The following is a 22,008-nucleotide window of genomic DNA, read 5'->3' on the forward strand; positions in this document are numbered from 1 at the left end:
AACTGTGGCGATCGATGAAGGGTAATTTAGGTATTAAGAGTGAGCACTGTAGAACATTCTAGAGTTGCCTCAATTGTTCCTTTGTTTGACTCTGATTTGGGACCTTTTTTTTATTGTTTAAGCTCGTCGTTAAGGTCAATCAAAATGGATGGAAGAAGGAAAAAATAAGGAAAATAGATTTTTCTCTATTTGGTTGATGCAATAAAATTGGAAGAATAAAAAATTTAGTATTATCTTTTATATATAAATAATTTTTTAATATAAATTTATACAAATTATTTATATTCATGCACGCACGTTTTTTCTTGTGTTATTATCGCACATTCTTCTTTTTCTCCTTCTTGTTGCACGTTTTTCTTCTTCTTCTTCTTCTCATTCTTCTTTGTTATCGTCGCCACCAACACCACCACTACCTCCTCCTCTTCTTCCTCCTTCTTTTTTTATTGAAATTTCTTCTCTTTTTTTCTTTTCCTCCTTCTCCTCCATCATCAGTTATCCCGTTGTCAAAGATAATTAATAATTCAAGTTCAGATTATCAATTCAATCAGAACGAAATTGATTATTGTTTTGAATCCAATCAAGTGGCTGAGGTATGATTCAATTCTAGTTAATGTTTTCGTTAATAGTTTATGATTCTGTAGGTGAATAATATTTTTATTTGTGAAAATTGTTGTTCATCATTGATGGTTTGAATTGAATGTAATGTAAAAGTTTCGCATTAAAGAAAATATTTTTCTGTATTTGCAACAAATTTAAGTGTAACACGAAAATATTTGGGTGTAACATGAAGATATTTGAGTGTATTGTTTAAAAATTTTCAGTGTATGTGTGCTTATAAATTCTATATAATTCAAAACTCCTATTTTCTCTCTTCTTCATATTCTGCTGCTTCTTCTTCTTTTTCAATCATCATCTTTTTTTTTCTTATTCATCTTTTTTTCTTATTTTATCTTTTTCTTTTTATACTCTCTTAACAAGAATAAAAAAAATCAAACAAAGAAGAAGAAAAAATACATAATGATACAAAATTAGTTGAAAGAGGATAAACTTATATTCATTCAACTAGAAAAAGAAAGAAATAAGAAAAAAAAAAAGAAAAAGAAAAAAATGCAGCATTAGAGAAAAATATTTTTCTGTATTTTCAGCAAATTTAGGTGTAACATAAAGATATTGGGATGTAACACAAAAATATTTGAGTGCGTTGTTTAAAAATTTTCGGTGTATATGTGTTGATAAGTTCTAAATAATTCAAAACTCTTCCTCTTTCCCCTCTTCATCTTCCGTTGCTTCTTCTTCTTTATCTTCTTATTTTATATTCTCATAATTCTTCTTAGGAGAAAAAAATCAAACAAAAAAGAAAAAAATACATAATGTTGTAAAAGCAATAGAAAGAGGAGGAGGGAAAAAATGCAACAACAACAATAGTAATAAGAAAAACGACAATGAAGATGAAACACACGAAGAAAAAGGAGGAGAAACGCAAAGAAAAAGGAGAAAAAGAAGGAAGAGGAGGAGGAGGAATGCGGGATACAAAGAGAAACAAAGTGATTTTTACGCGTGCATTATGTAAGTAAATTTTGTTGGGTTAGAGTTAACTTGTATGACTTGTATGCCAAAAAGACTTGTATGTGTAGCAATACTCAAAATTTTAAGGTGGGATCTAGGAAAGAAAAAACTCCTCTTTTTAGACAAGAAAACTATCTTTTCAGACTTCTCTTCAAAATTTAGAAACGGTGTTAAGTTAAGAAATTAACTAAATTAATTAATGATGACAAACATTATTTTTGGGCAATTAACTAACCAATATTAATTATTTGTGATTAGCTATTGCAGGCCAAAATTCAAGATAGCAGCCCAAATTTGATTGAAAAATAAAAAAAAAAGCTGGTGGACTGACAATACAAACGAAGCCCAAAAGGAAACAAAACTAAGAAATCAAATTGGGCTAAATGAAATGATCCAAGCCCGATAGCAAGCAACTTCCTCTCATTTGCTTTTACCAAAAGCAACGTTTATTTTTTTCTCTTGGTCAGAAATCACAGAAGTGAGAGAGAGAACTTCTTCCCTAAGCTATTCATCAAAGAAGCAAGAAAGAGAAGGTTAAGCAAAAGGTTGAAGTCTAATCACCCACATGAATCTGTATCAAGAAGAGGTAAGAAGCTAAAGGTGATTTTATTTTCTTATACATGTATCATATCCTCTTCTCTTCATCTTCAACGTTCTGCCTATCCATTCTGAGATACATGGGAAAGATGATCTCTGCTCCCACTTCTGTGCATCTATGGTCACAAGTGAGTCTTGGGGCCCAAGTAGCTTCTCAATGGCCACGATTTGGGTTTACCATTGAGGATATCTGTTTTTTGCTTTCCTATGGCTTTCGGTCAACAAAAGAAGGTCAGAGCAAAGTTTCTATTCTGAGGATTAATGGAAAAAAGTGAGATAATGGATTAGTGAAGCACAAAGCTCAAGAAGTTAACCTAGGAAGAAGAACCCAACAACATGCAAGGAGATAAAAGAAGATTTTTGATCATTCAAAAGCAAGGAGAGATAACCAGTGTATTGAGGTTTTGTTCTGTGAAGAAGTTCTTTGAAGAAGTTCATCTACTTTGATAATGCTTTCTTTCAAAGAAGCATTCCACCAAAAATGAAGCACTGAATCAGAGACATATAAATCTGGTTTATCACATAGCAAAGAGGCTGTTGAAGAGTCAATCTCCTTCATGTTTTACAGATTATATTTTACTTTTTAGTGTTTATCTTTTTGTGATTTCTTGAGTGAAAAGGCATTATGAGAGAGCTCAAGTAAAAGCCATTGAGTGGAAAGAGGCTGAGTGATACACTTGAGAGAAAAGCCTAGAGTTATTTCAAATTTTTTTAGGTAAGTTTGTGTCTTGTATCTTGTATCTGTGAGCTACCCCTTTCTTAGTTGGGTGAGCACTAAGAGTGAAGAGTTAGGTATTAGCATAGCCAATATCAAGTTAGGTTAGAACTTGAATGTGAAAGGATTGTGTCAATCTTGTGGAATTATTGTATGTAGTACTTTAACTATAGTGGAAAGTCCACCACTGTTTTGGTGGAGACTAGATGTAGGTTGCATTGCACAAGGCAACTGAACCAGGATACATGATGGTGTCAGCTTCTCTCTTCTCTGCTCTGTTCTATTTTCTAATATTCATGAGACAAAAATAAATTGTCTCATAAATTTTTTGCTGATGAGTTCAAACAGAATTAGAATTGAAAGTTTTCTTTAAAGGGTTATTTCAGTAACTTAAAAGAAAGGCATAGATTCAACCCCCCTTCTCTAAACCTACTACAACCTTCAATTGGTATCAGGAGCTGAGGTCTCAAGAATCAAGCTTAACCGCTTGGAGCAAAGATCCAATGGCAAACAACTTGGGCATAACCACAGTTTCCTACACCCTCACTGAAGGCTAGTCAAACAACAGGCCTCCTTTCTTCAACGGGAAGAACTATGCCTACTGGAAAGAGTGGATGAGGATCTTCGTCTAATCCATTGACTACAACATATGGAAGATTGTTGTGAGCGGTCCGAAGATTCCAACAAAAACAAGTGCTGATGGAGTGGTGACTCCAAAAGAAGAAGCTGAATGGAATGAGGACAACAAGAAGAAGATGGAGATGAATGCTAAAGCCATCAACCTTCTTCACTGTGCTATCAGCTTTGAAGAGTACCGAAAGGTGTCTAGATGCATGACAGCCAAAGAAATCTGGGAGAAACTTTAGGTTACACATGAAGGCACTAAACAGGTCAAAGAAATGAGGATTGATATGCTGCGAAAAGAGTACGAGATGTTTAATATGAAGGATGGAGAAAGCATTGATGAAGTGTTTGAGAGATTCTGAATCATAATCAACAACCTTGATGCTCTGGGTACAAACTACTCAGAATAAACCCAAAGTGAGAAAACTCCTTAGAAGCCTCACAAAAGAATGGGAAACCACTGCCACTGTCCTAGTCGAGAGCAATAACCTAAGCCCTATAACCTATGATGTGCTGAGAGGAAAACTCCTTGCCTATGAAACCACACACACAAACTCGGACTCAAAAAAAAAGGGAATAGCCCTTAAGTCAAAAATAGAATCAAAAGAGAGTGAGTCTAGTGATGGTATTTCAGATGATCAATTTATGTTTTTTGTTAGGAGATTTAGAAGGATGATGAAGAACAAGGGCAAGTACAAGGGTTCAAGCTCAAAGGAACACAAAATGGACTTGAGCAAGGTGACGTGTCATCATTGCAAGGAGGCTGGACACTTCAAGTTAAACTGTCCAAAGCTCAAGAAGGAGGACAAAGGAAAGAAAAAAAAGAAGAGAGTACTAGATAAACCTCAATTTTGTGGTTTATCTTGTGCTTATTTTGGGGAATTTTATCACATTTTCTCACATTTATTCAATGAAATAGCATGGTTTTGCAATTCTCCCTTGATTTGTGCTTAAATGTGAAAACATGCTTCTTAGGCCCTTAAATAGCTAAATTTAATTCACTTTAATTCCATTCGATGCCTTGATGTGTTTGTTGAGTGATTTCAGGTTCATAAGGCAAGTATTGGATGGAAGAAGTGAGGAGAAAAGTATGCAAAGTGTGAGAACTCATGAAGAAAGGAAGGAACCGTAAAGCTATCAAGCCTGACCTCTTGGCACTCAATCGACCATAACTTGAGCTACAGAGGTCCAAATGAGGCGGTTCTAGTTGCGTTGGAAAGCTAACATCTGGGGCTTCAAAATGATATAAAATTTGCCATGGTTGCTGAAGAGAGGAACTTTTGCGTGGTCTAGAATTCAGAATAAATTTCCGTTGCAAGTATAGCTTCTAAACTAACAAGAGTCCTTTCTTACAAACGTTTTGGTTGTCACAAGTAACAAACCCAATAAAAATAATTAACCGAAGTATTCAAACTTTGGATCGTCTTCTCAAGGAATTGCAGGGAAGTATGATTTATTATTAGTTATGAAAAAGTATATTTTGGGGTTTTGAAAAGGGTTGAACAAATAATGTAAAATAACAAGTCGTTAAAATAATAACTAATAAAGCTTTTGGCAAGGTATGAAAACTGGAGGTCCTATCCCGGTTATCCTTATCAATTGTGATGAGAATTGGATTTTTCTCCCACTAAGTCAACTTCTAACTGTGAAGGTAAGTCAAGTAGATGAATTAATTTTGATTCCTCAGGTCCTAGTCTTTCCTTGGGAAAGGCTAGAGTTATTGGAACTCGAATTAATTCTTGAAGAATTTCAATTTTCGGTCAACAATGAGTTTGATAACTCAAGAGTTACCAATTAATCAACCAAAGCCAAAAGGGAAGAAAAATCTACTCGAATGAAAATAAATTGGATAAAGCTAAAGCATCCATAACATATAAGTCTGAAATACCTCAATTTATATTAAATAAAGAAAATCCTAACATGAATGGCTCATAAGCCAAATAGGCAACATATGTAATACAAGCATTAAAGTATCTAAAAATAAAAGAGAAATATAAAGAAAAAGGAATATTGAACCTGATGAAGAGTTGAAATCCTAAATCCTTTAAGAGGAATCCTAATCCTAAATCCTAAGAGAGAGGAGAGAACCTCTCTCTCTAAAAACTACATCTAAAAACCTAAAATTGAATTATGATCTGATATGAATTGGTGTCTTGAGTCTCTGCATGTTCCCTGACTTTAATCTGTGTTTCTGGGCCAAAAACTGGGTTGAAATGCGGCCCAGAATCTGTGCCAGGGAATTTTGTAATTCTGCAGATCGCGCACGTCACGCGTCCGCGTCGTCCACGCGATCGTGTCACTCAGCGTTTTTTGTACCACGCGTGCGCGTCGTCCACGCTTTCGCGTCGTTCGTGCAGCTTCCAATCCGTGCGGTTGCGTCAGGCACGCGAGCGCGTTATGGTAATTCCTTCTATTTCACGCGGTCGCGTGAGCCATGCGACCGCGTGACTTCTCGCTGGTCATATCCTCAATTCCTTGTGTTTCTTCCATTTTTGCACGCTTCTTGTTCATTCTCTAAGCCATTCTTGCCCTATGAAGCCTGAAACACTTAACACACAGATCAAGGCATCGAATGGTAATAAGAGAGGATTAAGATTAGCTAAATTAAGACCAAAGAAGCATGTTTTTAATCATAGAACTAAACTAAGAAGGAATTGTAAAATTATGCAAATCCTATGAATAAGTGGGTAAAAAGCTTGATAAAACCACTCAATTAAAAACAATATAAACCATAAAATAGTGGTTTATCAACCTCCCCACACTTAATCATTAGCATGTTCTCATGCTAAGCTCAAAGAGACAAAATAAATGAGTAGGGAAAAGCAGGACTCATGCAATGCAACCTATGAATGTGAATGCAACTACATGCTAAAATGACTCTACCTACTTGGTGAAAAAGTAAATAAATCCTTCAAGAATAAATATGAACTGGATTTCACTAATTCAAATCACAAAATACAATACAAATAACTTGCAAGAAGAAGATAGCTCATGAAAGTAAGGAACATAGAATTACGCGCTGAACCCTTACTGGTAGTGTATATCATTCTAACTCTCAAGTGTCTAGGGTTAATACTCTCAATTCTCTACTAATCTTGCTTTCTATAGCTTGCTCTTCATCTAACAATCAACAAAAATTTAATGCACCAATACACAAATCAAGAGGTCTTTTAAGGGTTGTAATGGGGTTAGGGTCATGGTAGGATCGTATTTGGCCAAGTAGACTAAAATCTGAATCCTTAATTAACTTAAACTTTCTACCTAACTTAGGACAATCCATGTAATCATAATATAAAATCAATAACTACCCATTAACTGCATTTACTACATATTTATGCATTCCAAGTTTTGAGTACAGTACATATGCATTGCTATTGCCATTTATTTTGGGGCATTTTGTCCCCTTTTTATTTTTTTGCTCTTTTTTTATTTTTCTTTTCTTAAAATTTTTTTAATGCATATGATTAAGGTTTTGAATGCATGAACATGTTCTTAACATTTTTCACATTTTCACACAAAGTCTAATATACTCAATTCCCAAACCAAACGTTTCCAAACCCACTTTTCCCACACTTAATTTTTGAGTGCTTTCATTAGTCTAAGCTAATCAAGGATTCAAATTAAGGACATTATTGTTTTTTGCTTAGAGTTAATGATGTGTTAAAGTAAAGAACAAAGGGTAAAATAGGCTCAACATAGGTTTGCAAAGGATAATAAAAGGTAAGGCCATATGGGTATGTAAGCTCAGTGAAACAAGGCCTCAATCATATAAGTGCATGCATACATCAAATAATGAAAATATAGAATTAAGCAAGACAAAGATCACAATTTTAGAGAGAAAAACACACACCAAAAATAAAATATTGGTTGATAGAATGCAACCAATCAAATAGGCTCAAAATCTCACTGGTTTTGTGTGATCGAGCTCTAAACTATATTCCAAAATAAAATTTCTTCAAACAAGTTTTTCAAAAAGTTTTAAATTCAAATTAGTGAAATACTCTAAAAAGTTTTCTTGAAAAAGAAAATATTACTTTAACTAAGTGGTAAAATATGCACAAAATCAAACAAATATGCAAATGCAACAATTATTTTATAACAAAGAAAATTTAAACATTGGTGTTGAGATAGGAAGGTACTAACCCACGGAGATCGGTATCGACTTCCCACACTTAAAGATTGCACCGTCCTCGGTGCATGCTGAGATGTGCAGGTGGACGGGTTGTTTCAACTGATGCTTTTCTTCAAGGATTGTGCAGATAGACTTGTTTATCTCCCTTTTTAGAAGTTTCTTCCTTTTTTCATCTTTGGTGGCCAGCCTGAAAGAAGAGGAAAAGAAGAACAGTAACCCAGAAATAAAGATAAGAAAGCAAATAAAACATGGTTGGGTTAATGCCAAATAATGAGGGTCTCAATTACATGGCAGCTAGAACATGCAAGTGAGAAAATAGTAGAAGTACATGGTAAAGCAAGAATGAAAAAATTTGCAACAATGGGGAAGAGAGTGTGGGTAAAGAGAGATAATATAAATTCATGTCAATGCAAAAGTAATACAGTTATAAAAGATTGGCATTGATTTAAATAATATTACCTAACCAGAATAAAACAAGTCACTAAGCACCCAAAATAAATCAAGAGAAGATGCAACAGTTAAATAAAAAAATTTTAACACCAAAGAAAAAATAATGGATTTAGAAAAGAAAATAAAAATGTGCACAAAATTAAGATGCAATGAATGAAAAATGCAAATAAACTAAGTAAAATAAAAATGAGAGATAAGAAGAATGAGAGGGGAAAGAAGGGAAGAAAGAAGTAAGGAAGAAAGGAGGGAGGAAAAATTAGGATTGGGGAAGAAGATATAAGATATTTTGGCAAATTAAGATAAGTTGTGCGCCGCTTGTGACGCGGACGCGTGAGTGACGCATTCGCGCGGGTAGCATGTAAGTGAGGTGACGTGGGAGCGTCGGTCACGCGGACGCGTGACATGGTTTGTGCTAGTGGCGCGAGGGCAGCCTCGCGCTCGCACAACTCTCTGTTCGAAAATCATGTTGCCACTTTTGAGGGTGATGCGGTCGCGTGGTTGACGCAATCGCGTGGATGGATAAATTATGAAAACGATGCGGACGTGTGAGACACGCGTTCACGTGGCAGGGTTTGTGCAGCTAGCACAGGTTCAGCCCAGCTCTAGCGTAACTTTCGGCCATACACCCTTTTGGCGTCGATTTACAGGGCCACGCGGTCGTGTGGGTGATGCGGACGCGTGGGAAGGCTATTTCGTTAATGACGCGATCGTGTCATCCACGCGGTCGCGTGGATTAATTTGTGCCAAAGGCACGCCTCCAGCCACGCTCTCGCGTGACTCTCTTTAAAGTCTCTTTTTTTCCTAAGGCACAGGGGACGCAGACGCGTCGGTGACGCTGTCGTGTCGCGTGCCCTTTTCTTCTTCTTCTTCTTTTTTTTTATATATAATGCAGTATGTAGAATGCAATGTTTAATATGAATGCTATGCATGATTCTAGGTTCAATAAAAATTCAAAAACAGACTGAAATGGAAAAAGAACGATCATACCATGGTGGGTTGTCTCCCACCTAGCACTTTTAGTTAAAGTCCTTAAGTTGGACATTTGGCGAGCTCCTTGTCATGGCGGCTTGTGCTTGAACTCATCCTGAAACTTCCACCAATGCTTGGTCTTCCAATAAGCTCTATCCATACTAAGCAAATTCCTCAAGCTTTGATAGAGTTCTTCACAAGCTTTGAGCTCCCAAAATTGATCCTCATATATTCCCGGATCCCAAATCTTGTTTCTACACCCGTCTTCAAGTTGATCATCATTGTTCCAGCCGGGTGGCTCAGCTTTAGAATTCTCACTGAAGTGTCCAAACAACTTCCTAGACCCATTCAATTGAGCTCTATACCAACCTTTGCGTTTAAACTTAAAGCTTCCAACCATAATGAACATTGCAGGACAATTCTTACCACTGACCATCTTCCTCTTACTCTTAATGCCACAAAGAGTTCTAAGTTGACCATCCGTCTCCAGTAGCCCATATTCAAGTGGAATTAGAAAGCTAAGGGATATGAATTTTACCCACTTGAATGTTGTGAAAGATGATGGCAACGTAGGGGGAGGGATTTCTAATGAACTTGCAAGCTCCACTCCCTTGTGCTCTTCTCTGACAACTTCCACCTCTTTGTAAGCTTCTTCAATTTCAACCTCTTTCTCTTGGTGGCTTTCTTCCAATTCAATCTCTTCTTCATCGTTTACCAAGGGCATGGGAGGTTGTTCTTCTTCTTCTTTAAACTCCATATCAAGTCCAATGGAAGAGGATTCAAATGTAGATAAGAATTCCTCAATGATTGAATCCATCTCTTGATCATCCCCTTCAAAGTCTTCAACCATGAGATGCCTTGGAGGTTGTACACCCTCCTCAACATTAGTTTCAAACGTCTTTGAAGGAGGCTCTATAACTTGACTTTCCCATGGAGGTTCAGCATCTCCTAAGTCTTCAATCACTGCCTCCTCTTTTTCTTCAATAATTCCGGCTTCCTCCACTTGTTCCAATACCAAATCGTGCTGCTCACTATCCACCGGAGTGCCTAACTTCTCCTTCCTGCTACGTTCTTTAGTAGATTCTCCACATGAATCCATGGGGGTTCTGATGAGCGGATAATTTATACGCTTTTTCGCATTGTTTTTAGTATGTTTTTAATACATTTTAGTTAGTTTTTAGTATGTTTTTATGAGTTTTTATTTAAAATTCACTTTTCTAGGCTTTACTATGAGTTTGTGTGTTTTTCTGTGATTTCAGGTAATTTCTGGCTGAAATTGAGGGACCTGAGCAAAAATCTGATTCAGAGGCTGAAAAAGGACTGCAGATGCTGTTGGATTCTGACCTCCCTGCACTCGAAGTGGATTTTCTGAGCTACAAAAGCCCAATTGGTGCGCTCTCAATTGCATTGGAAAGTAGACATCCTGGTCTTTCCAGCAATATATAATAGTTCATACTTTGCCCGATATTTGATGGCCCAAACCGGCATTGCAAATCAGCTTCAGAATTTCTGGCGTTTAATGCCAGAACTGGCACAAAAGTTGGAGTTAAACGCCCGAACTGGCACAAAAGCTGGCGTTTAACTCCAGGAAAAGTCTCTACACATGAAAGCTTCAATGCTCAGCCCAAGCACACACCAAGTGGACCCCAGAAGTGGATTTTTAAGTCATTTACTCATTTCTGTATATCCTAGGTTACTAGTTCACTATAAATAGGATCTTTTGACATTGTATCTTTACCTCATGACACTTTACACGTTTCATATTGTACCTTCTACGGCATGAGTCTCTAAACCCCATGGTTGGGGGTGAGGAGCTCTACTGTGTCTTAATGGATTAATGCAATTACTACTGTTTTTCATTCAAACACGCTTGTTTCCATTCTAAGATATCACTTGCTCCTCAACTTGATGAATATGATGATCCGTGACACTCATCATCATTCTCACCTATGAATGTGTGCCTAACAACCACCTCCGTTCTACTTTAGATTGAGTGGATATCTCTTGGATTCTTTAGCCAAAATCTTCGTGGTATAAGCTAGAATATATTGGCGGCCATTCTTGAGGGTCCAGAAGGTCTAAACCTTGTCTGTGGTATTCTGAGTAGGATTCAGGGATTGAATGACTGTGACAAGCTTCAAACTCGCGATTGTGGGGCGTTAGTGACAGACGCAAAAGAATCACTGGATTCTATTCCGACATGATCGAGAACCGACAGATGAATAGTCGTGCTGTGACAGAGCGTGTTGAACATTTTCACTGAGAAGATGGGAGGTAGCCATTGACAATGGTAAAACCCTACATACAGCTCGCCATGGAAGGAGCCTTGCGTGTATGATGAAGAAGACAGTAGGAAAGCAGAGATTCAGAAGATAGAGCATCTCCAAAACCTTAACATGTTCTCCATTACTGCAAAATAAGTATTTATTTCATATTCTTCTACTTTTCACAATTAAACCTGAGAATTATTGATCTCCTGACTAAGAGTTACAAGATAACCATATCTTGCTTCAAGCCGACAATCTCCGTGGGATCGACCCTTACTCACGTAAGGTATTACTTGGACGACCCAGTACACTTGATGGTTAGTTGTGCGGAATTGTAAAAGTGTGATTGCAATTTCGTGCACCAAGTTTTTTGCGCCGCTGCCGGGGATTGTTCGAGTTTGGACAACTGACGGTTTATCTTGTTGCTTAGATTAGGAATATTTTATTTTTGTTGGTTTAGAGTCTTTTATTTGAGTCTAGTTTCATATTTTAAGTTTGGTGTCAATTGCATGTTTTTACTCTCTCTTAATTTTCCGAATTTGCATAGTCTTAGTTGTTTCTTTACCTTTAAAAATTCTAAGTTTGGTGTCTTCTTTGTGTTTTCCTTTAAAATTTTCGAAAATTTGTGTTTGATTTTCTAAAAATTTTAAGTTTGGTGTCATTTTGTTGTTTTTCTCTTTCCTCATTTCAAAAATCAAATCTTTTTCAAAACAATTTTCAATCATATCTTTTTAATTGCTAATTCCAAAATCTTATTAATTAATTAATTAATTTAGTTTTCAATTTGCTTTGATTTTATTCTCTTTTGGTTTTCGAATTTTTATTTTATTTTCCATTTATTTTATTTTATTATTTTCTATTACTTTAAAAAAAATATAATAATAATAATAAAATAAAAATAATATCCACATCATTTCCCGTTCTCCATCATGGACCTAAGTGGAATTGAGCAGTCCAGAAGGATTCTGGGGTCATATGCTAACCCCATTACAGCTGCATATGGGAGTAGCATCTGTATACCTTCCTTTAAAGCAAGCAGCTTTGAGCTAAATCCTCAACTCATTATCATGGTGCAGCAAAATTGCCAGTATTCCGATCTTCCACAGGAAGAACCTACTGAGTTTCTGGCACAGTTCTTACAAATTGCTGACACAGTACGTGATAAAGAGGTGGACCAGGATGTCTACAGATTATAACTGTTTCTATTTGCTGTAAAAGATCAAGCTAAGAGGTGGTTGAATAACTAACCCACAGCAAGTATAAAAATATGGAGACAGTTATCAGACAAATTCCTGAATCAATTTTACCCTCCAAAAAGGATGACATAGCTGAGACTGGACATCCAAGGCTTTAAACAAGAGGATAATGAATCCTTTTATAATGCCTGGGAGAAGTACAGAGGTATGCTAAGGAAATGCCCCTCTGAAATGTTTTCAGAGTGGGTATAGTTAGACATCTTCTACTATGGGCTCACAAAAAAAGCTCAGATGTCTTTAGACCACTCAGCTGGTGGATCTAGACGATTGAAGAGGCTCAAGAACTCATAGATACTGTTGCTAGAAATCAACATTTATACTATAGCAGTGAGCCCTCTACTAAAGAAGAAGCCATGGCAGTAACTACTGATCCTAATCCTCAAGAACAGGTTGTTGAGCTTAATCAGCAATTACTCCTGATGACAAAACAGTTAGCAGAATTTAAAGAGATGCTCCAAGAAACTAAAATTGCTAACAAGAATATAGAATCACAGTTGAATCAGACAAAATAGCAGTTATCTAAACAGATAACAGAAGAATGCCAAGCAGTTCAACTAAGGAGTGGAAAGACATTAAATAACACAGCTCAAAGTAGCAAAAAGCCAAGAAAGGAACAACTGACAGAGGATAACCAAACCACTGCCCAAAATCCCTCTGAGGACAGTAAGAGCCCAGAGAGGAATACTCCAGGCGTCCAAACGCCAGAAAGGGGGGGGGGGGGGAAGCTGGCGTTAAACGCCCATTCCTTGCCCAGTTCTGGCGTTCAAACGCTAGAAAAGGGTGGAAAGCTGGCGTTAAACGCCCATCCTGTACCCAGTTCTGGCATTCAAACGCCAATGAGGAATCAGACACCTGAGAGTGCTGATAGTAACCCCTCTAAGAAGGCTTCTCCAACTACCTCTGTAGGGAATAAACCTGCAGCAACTAAGGTTGAAGAATATAAAGCCAAGATGCCTCATCCTCAGAAACTCCGCCAAGCGGAACAGGGTAAACAATTTGCCTGCTTTGCAGACTATCTAAGGACTCTTGAAATAAAGATTCCGTTTGCAGAGGCACTTGAGCAAATACCCTCTTATGCTAAGTTCATAAAAGAGATCTTAAGTCATCAGAAGGATTGGAGAGAAACTGAAAAGGTGTTTCTCACTGAAGAATGCAGTGCAGTCATCTTGAAAAGCTTACCAGAGAAGCTTCAAGATCCAGGAAGCTTTATGATACCATGCACATTAGAAGGTGCTTGCACCAAGACAGCCCTATGTGACCTTGGAGCAAGTATCAACCTAATACATGCATCCACTATTAGAAAGCTTGGTTTGACTGAAGAAGTCAAACCAACCCGGATATGTCTCCAACTTGCTGATGGCTCCATTAAATATCCATCAGGCATAATTGAGGACATGATTGTCAAGGTTGGGCCATTTGCCTTTCCCACTGACTTTGTAGTGCTGGAAATGGAGGAGCACAAGAGTGCAACTCTCATCCTAGGAAGACCTTTCCTAGCAACTGGACGAACTCTTATTGATGTACAGAAAGGGGAAGTGACCCTAAGAGTCAATGAGGATGAGTTCAAGTTGAATGCTGTCAAAGCTATGCAGCATCCAGACACATCAAATGACTGCATGAGCGCTGATATTATTGACTCTTTGGTGGAAGAGATCAATATGACTGAGAGTCCCGAATCAGAGCTAGAAGACATCTTTAAAGATGTTCAGCCTGATCAGGAGGAACCAGAGGAAATAAAAGAACCTCTGAAAATTCCTCAGGAAGAGGATAAGCCTCCCAAACCTGAGCTCAAACTACTACCACCATCCCTGAAGTATGCATTTCTGGGAGAAGGTGACACTTTTCCAGTGATTATAAGCTCTGCTTTAAATTCACAAGAAGAGGAAGCACTAATTCAAGTGCTGAGGACACACAAGACAGCTCTTGGATGGTCCATAAGTGATCTTAAGGGCATTAGCCCAGCAAGATGCATGCACAAGATCCTATTGGAGGATAATGCCAAGCCAGTGGTTCAACCACAAAGGCAGCTATATCCAGCCATGAAGGAGGTGGTGCAGAAAGAAGTCACTAAGTTACTAGAGGCTGGGATTATTTATCCTATTTCTGATAGCCCCTCGGTGAGCCCTGTTCAAGTTGTCCCCAAGAAGGGATGCATGACAGTGGTTCATAATGAAAAGAATGAACTGGTTCCTACAAGAACAGTTACAGGGTGGCGTATGTGTGTTGACTACAGAAGGCTCAATACAGCCACCAGAAAGGATCATTTTCCTTTACCATTCATAGACCAGATGCTAGAAAGACTAGCTGGTCATGAGTATTACTGCTTTTTGGATGGCTATTCAGGCTACAATCAAATTGCAGTGAATCCTCAAGATCAAGAGAAAACAACATTCACCTATCCTTCTGGCGTATTTGCTTACAGAAGAACGCCTTTTGGTCTATGCAATGCACCTGCAACTTTTCAGAGGTGCATGCTATCCATCTTCTCTGATATAGTAGAGAAGTTCCTGGAAGTTGGTGCGCGAAATTGTGAACAATACTTTTTCACAACTCTCATAATCCCCGGTAATGGCTCCAAAAACTGGGTAGCTCAATACCATGGCATTACACAACTTCTCACAACTAACCAGCAAGTGCACTGGGTCGTCCAAGTAATACCTTACGTGAGTAAGGGTCGATCCCACGGAGATTGTTAGCATTGAAGCAAGCTATGGTCATCTTGTAAATCTTAGTCAGGCAAACTCAAATGTATATGATGATGAACGAAAATAATATAAAAGATAAAGATAGTGATACTTATGCATATCATTGGTGTAAGAGCTTCAGACAAGTGTATGAAGATGCCTTCCCTTCCGTCTCTCTACTTTCCTACTGCCTTCATCCAATCCTTCTTACTCCTTTCCATGGCAAGCTCGTGTAGGGTTTCACTGTTGTCAGCAGCTACCTCCCATCCGCGCAGTGAAAGCTAATGCACGCACTCTGTCACAGTACTGCCAATCACCGGTTTGGTTCCCTCCCCTACCGGAATAGAATCCCTCTTTTGCGTCTGTCACTAACGCCCAGTAGGTTACAGGTTTGAAGCACGTCACAGTCATTCAATCATTGAATCCTACTCAGAATACCACAGACAAGGTTAGACCTTCCGGATTCTCTTGAATGCTGCCATCAACTCCTGCCTATACCACGAAGACTCTGATCTCACGGAATGGTTGGCTCGTTTGTCAGGCGAGCACTCGGTTGTCAGGCGATCAACCATGCATCGTGCAATCGGGAATCCAAGAGATATTCACTAAGCCTCAGATGCTTGTAGAACAAGAATGGTTGTCAGTCACCTTGTTCATGAGTGAGAATGGTGATGGGCGTCAATCATCACCTTCATCATGTTGAAGAACAAGTGATATCTTGGATAAAGAACAAGCGGAATTGAATGGAAGAACAATAGTAATTGCATTAATACTCGAGGTACAGCAGAGCTCCACACCTTAATCTATGGTGTGTAGAAACTCCACCGTTGAAAATACATAAGCATAAGGTCTAGGCATGGCCGAATGGCCAGCCTCCCAAAGGTCTAAGATAGCATAAACGAAGATAGCTACCAAAGTCTCCCTAAATACAATAGTAAAAGGTCCTACTTATAGAAAACTAGTACATAGATGAGTAAATGACATAAAAATCCACTTCCGGGCCCACTTGGTGTGTGCTTGGGCTGAGTAATGAAGCTTTTTCGTGTAGAGACTCTCCTTGGAGTTAAACGCCAGCTTTAGTGCCAGTTTGGGCGTTTAACTCCCAATTAGGTGCCAGTTCCGGCGTTTAACGCTGGAATTTCTTGAGGTGACTTTGAACGCCGGTTTGGGCCATCAAATCTTGGGCAAAGTATGGACTATTATATATTGCTGGAAAGCCCAGGATGTCTACTTTCCAACGCCGTTGAGAGCGCGCCAATTGGGCTTCTGTAGCTCCAGAAAATCCACTTCGAGTGCAGGGAGGTCAGAATCCAACAGCATCTGCAGTCCTTTTGAGTCTCTGGATCAGATTTTTGCTCAGGTCCCTCAATTTCAGCCAGAAAATACCTGAAATCACAGAAAAACACACAAACTCATAGTAAAGTCCAGAAAAGTGAATTTTAACTAAAAACTAATAAAAATATACTAAAACTAACTAAAAGATACTAAAAACATACTAAAACAATGCCAAAAAGCATACAAATTATCCGCTCATCACAACACCAAACTTAAATTGTTGCTTGTCCCCAAGCAACTAAAGATCAAATAAGATAAAAAGAAGAGAATATGCAATGAACTCCAAAACATCTATGAAGATCAGTATTAATTAGATGAGCGGGCTTTTACCTTTTTGCCTCTGAATAGTTTTGGCATCTCACTCTATCCCTTGTAATTCAGAATGATTGGCTTCTTTAGGAACTCAGAATCCAGATAGTGTTAATGATTCTCCTAGTAAAGTATGATGATTCTTGAACATAGCTATTTCTTGAGTCTTGGCCGTGGCCCAAAGCACTCTGTCTTCCAGTATTACCACCGGATACATACATGCCACAGACACATAATTGGGTGAACCTTTTCAGATTGTGACTCAGCTTTGCTAAAGTCCCCAATTAGAGGTGTCCAGGGTTCTTAAGCACACTCTTATTTGCCTTGGATCACAACTCTTATTCTTTTTTTTTTCTTTCTCTTTTTTTTTTCGGTTTTTCTTTTTTTTTTTCTCTTTTTTTTTTCGTTTGCTTTTTCTCTTTTTTTTCTGCTTTTTCTTGCTTCAAGAATCATTTTTAATGATTTTTCAGATCCTCAGTAACATGTCTCCTTTTTCATCATTCTTTCAAGAGCCAACATTCATGAACCACAAGTTCAAAAGACATATGCACTGTTCAAGCATACATTCAGAGAACAAAAGTGTTGTCACCACATCAAAATAATTAAACTATTATAAAATTCAGAATTCATGCAATTCTTTCCTTTCTCAATTAAGCACGTTTTTATTCAAGAAAGGTGAGGGATTCATAGGACATTCATAACTTTAAGGCATAGACACTAAGATACTAATGATCACAAGACACAAACATGGACAAACATAAAGCATAAAAATCGAAAAACAGAAGAATAAAGAACAAGGAAATCAAGGAATGGGTCCACCTTAGTGATGGCGGCTCTTTCTTGCTCTTGAAGATCCTATGGAGTGCTTGAGCTCCTCAATGTCTCTTCCTTGTCTTTGTTGCTCCTCCCTCATGATTCTTTGGTCTTCTCTAATTTCATGGAGGAGAATGGAGTGTTCTTGATGCTCCACCCTTAGTTGTCCCATGTTGGAACTCAAATCTCCTAGGGAGGTGTTTAGTTGCTCCCAATAATTTTGTGGAGGAAAGTGCATCCCTTGAGGAATCTCAGGGATCTCATGGTGAGAGGGGTCTCTTGTGTATTCCATCCTTTTCTTGGTGATGGGCTTGTCCTCATCAATGGGGGTATCTCCCTTTATGTCAACTCCAACTGAATAACAGAGGTGACAGATGAGATGAGGAAAGGCTAACCTTGCCAAAGTGGAGGTCTTGTCCGCCACCTTGTAGAGTTCTTGGGCTATAACCTCATGAACTTCTATTCTTCTCCAATCATGATGCTATGGATCATGATGGCCCGGTCTATGGTAACTTCGGACCGGTTGCTAGTGGGAATGATTGAGCGTTGTATGAACTCTAACCATCCTCTAGCCACGGGCTTGAGGTCATGCCTTCTTAATTGAACCGGCTTTCCTCTTGAATCTTGCTTCCATTGTGCGCCCTCTTCACATATGGTTGTGAGGACTTGGTCCAACCTTTGATCAAAGTTGACCCTTCTAGTGTAAGGGTGCTCATCTCCTTGCATCATAGGCAAGTTGAACGCCACCCTCACACTCTCCGGACTAAAATCCAAGTATTTCCCCCGAACCATAGTGAGATAATTCTTTGGATTCGGGTTCACACTTTGGTCATGGTTCTTGGTGATCCATGCATTGGCATAGAACTCTTGAACCATCAAGATTCCGACTTGTTGAATGGGGTTGGTAAGCACTTCCCAACCTCTTCTTCGGATCTCATGGCGGATCTCCGGATATTCACCTTTTTGAGTGAAAAGGGGACTTCGGGGATCACCTTCTTCAAGGCCACAACTTCATAGAAGTGGACTTGATGCACCCTTGAGAGGAATCTATCCATCTCCCATGACTCGGAGGTGGAAGCTTTTGCCTTCCCTTTCCTCTTTTTAGAGGTTTCTCCGGCCTTGGATGCCATAAATGGTTATGAAAAAGCAACGCTTTTACCACACCAAACTTAAAATGTTTGCTCGTCCTCGAGCAAAAGAAGAAAGAAGAGAGTAGAAGAAGAAGAAATGAGGAAGAGGGGGAAGGTGGTGTGTTCGGCCAAGAAGGGAAAGAAGGGGTGTTTAGGTTGTGTGAAAATGAAGGGTTGAAGAAGGGTATATATAGGAGAGAGGGGGGTAATGGTTCGGCCATGATGGGTGGGTTTGGGAGGGAAAGTGGTTTGAATTTGAAGGGTGAGGTTGGTGGGGATTTATGAAGGATAGATGTGAGTGGTGAAGAGATAGATGGGATTTGATAGGTGAAGGGTTTTTTGGGGAAGAGGTATTGAGGTGATTGGTGAATGGGGGAAGAAGAGAGAGAGTGATGGTGGGGTCCTGTGGGGTCCACAGATCCTGTGGTGTCAAGGAAAAGTCATCCCTGCACCAAATGTTGCTCAAAATCACGTTTTGAGCTATTTCTGGCGTTAAACGCCGGGCTGGTGCCCATTCCTGGCGTTTAACGCCAGGTTGTTGCCCTTTCCTGGCGTTTAACGCCAGTCTGGTGCCCCTTTCTGGCGTTAAACGCCCAGAATGGTGCCAGACTGGGCGTTAAACGCCCAACAGCTAGCATTACTGGCGTTTGAACGCCAGCTTCTTCTCCTCCAGGGTGTGCTGTTTTTCTTCCTGTTTTTCATTCTGTTTTGCTTTTTTCATTGTTTTGTGACTTCTTATGATCATCAACCTACAAAAAAGATAAAATAACAAAAGAAAATAGTTAACTATAAAACATTGGGTTGCCTCCCAACAAGCGCTTCTTTAATGTCATTAGCTTGACAGAGGACTCTCATGGAGCCTCAGAAATACTTAGAACCGTGTTGGAACCTCCCAACACCAAACTTAGAGTTTGAATGTGGGGGTTCAACACCAAACTTAGAGTTTGGTTGTGGCCTCCCAACACCAAACTTAGAGTTTGACTGTGGGGGCTCTGCTTGGCTCTGTTTTGAGAGAAGCTCTTCATGCTTCCTCTCCATGATGATAGAGGGATGTCCTTGGGCCTCAAACACCAAGGATTCTCCATTCACTTGAATGATCAACTCTCCTCTATCAACATCAATCACAGCCTTTGCTGTGGCTAGGAAGGGTCTGCCAAGGATGATGGATTCATCCATGCACTTCCCAGTCTCTAGGACTATGAAATCAGTAGGGATGTAATGGTCTTCAATCTTCACCAAAACATTCTCTACAAGTCCATGAGCTTGTTTTCTTGAATTGTCTGCCATCTCTAATGAGATTCTTGCAGCTTGCACCTCAAAGATCCCTAATTTCTTCATTACAGAGAGGGGCATGAGGTTTACACTTGACCCTAAGTCACACAAGGCCTTTTTGAAGGTCATGGTGCCTATGGTACAAGGTATAGAAAACTTCCCAGGATCTTGCCTCTTTAGAGGCAGTTTCTGCCTAGACAAGTCATCCAGTTCTTTGGTGAGCAAAGGTGGTTCTTCCTCCCAAGTCTCATTTCCAAATAACTTGTCATTTAGCTTCATGATTGCTCCAAGGTATTTAGCAACTTGCTCTTCAGTGACATACTCATCCTCTTCAGAGGAAGAATACTCATCAGAGCTCATGAATGGCAGAAGTAAGTCCAATGGAATCTCTATGGTCTCATTTTGAGCCTCAGATTCCCATTGTTCCTCATTGAGGAACTCAGAGGAGATTGGTACACGCCCACTGAGGTCTTCCTCAGTGACGTCCTCCTCCTCTCTTTCCTCTCCATATTCGGCCATGTTTATGGCTTTGCACTCTCCTTTTGGATTTTCTTCTGTATTACTTGGAAGAGTACTAGGAGGGTGTTCAATAATTTTCTTGCTCAGCTGTCCCACTTGTCCTTCCAAATTTCTGATGGAGGACCTTGTTTCATTCATGAAACTTTGAGTGGTCTTTATTAGATCAGAGACCATTGTTGCTAAGTCAGAAGTATTCTGCTTAGAACTCTCTGTCTGTTGCTGAGAAGATGATGGAAAAGGCTTGCCATTGCTAAACCTGTTTCTTCCACCATTATTGTTATTGAAACCTTGTTGAGGTCTCTCTTGATTCTTCCATGAGAAATTTGGGTGATTTCTCCATGAAGAATTATAGGTGTTTCCATAGGGTTCTCCTAGGTAATTCACCTCTTCCATTGAAGGGTTCTCAGGATCATAAGTTTCTTCCTCGGATGAAGCATCCTTAGTACTGTTTGGTGCATTTTGCATTCCAGACAGACTTTGAGAAATCAAATTGACTTGTTGAGTCAATATCTTGTTCTGAGCTAATATGGCATTCAGAGTGTCAATCTCAAGAACTCCTTTCTTCTGACTAGTCCCATTGTTCACAGGATTCCTTTCAGAAGTGTACATGAATTGGTTATTTGCAACCATTTCAATCAATTCTTGAGCTTCTGCAGGCGTCTTCTTCAGATGAAGAGATCCTCCAGTAGAGCTATCCAAAGACATCTTGGATAGTTCAGAGAGACCATCATAGAAAATACCTATGATGCTCCATTCAGAAAGCATGTCTGAAGGACATTTTCTGATTAATTGTTTGTATCTTTCCCAAGCTTCATAGAGGGATTCTCCATCCTTCTGTCTGAAGGTTTGGACTTCCACTCTAAGCTTACTCCATCTTTGTGGTGGAAAGAACTTTGCCAAGAAGGCATTGACTAGCTTTTCCCAAGAGTCCAGGCTTTCTTTAGGTTGAGAATCCAACCATATTCTAGCTCTGTCTCTTACAGCAAAAGGGAATAGCATCAGTCTGTAGACCTCAGGGTTAACCCCATTAGTCTTGACTGTGTCACAGATTTGCAAGAATTCAGCTAAGAACTGATGAGGATCTTCCATTGGAAGTCCATGGAACTTGCAATTCTGTTGCATTAGAGAAACTAATTGAGGCTTAAGCTCAAAGTTGTTTGCTCCAATGGCAGGGATAGAGATGCTTCTCCCATAGAAATCAGGAGTAGGTGCAGTGAAGTCACCCAGCACCTTCCTTGCATTGTTGGCATTGTTGTTGTTTTCGGCTGCCATGTGTTCTTCTTCCTTGAAGAATTCGGTCAGGTCCTCTAAAGAGAGTTGTGCTTTAGCTTCTCTTAGCTTTCTCTTCAAGGTCCTTTCAGGTTCAGGAT

The 22,008-nt window shown here is 39.1% G+C and overlaps 1 non-coding gene across 1 annotated transcript; it reads left to right on the top strand.

Moving 5' to 3' along the window:
* The first annotated feature begins 21,397 nt into the window (after positions 1 to 21,397).
* LOC130937688 (small nucleolar RNA R71) lies at positions 21,398 to 21,505 on the top strand. The gene has a single exon (XR_009068894.1). It is a non-coding gene; the product is annotated as a small nucleolar RNA R71 (small nucleolar RNA).
* The last annotated feature ends 503 nt before the right edge of the window (positions 21,506 to 22,008 follow it).

Source organism: Arachis stenosperma, chromosome 6 (genome assembly GCF_014773155.1).
Source record: "Arachis stenosperma cultivar V10309 chromosome 6, arast.V10309.gnm1.PFL2, whole genome shotgun sequence".
Lineage (NCBI taxonomy): Eukaryota > Viridiplantae > Streptophyta > Magnoliopsida > Fabales > Fabaceae > Arachis > Arachis stenosperma.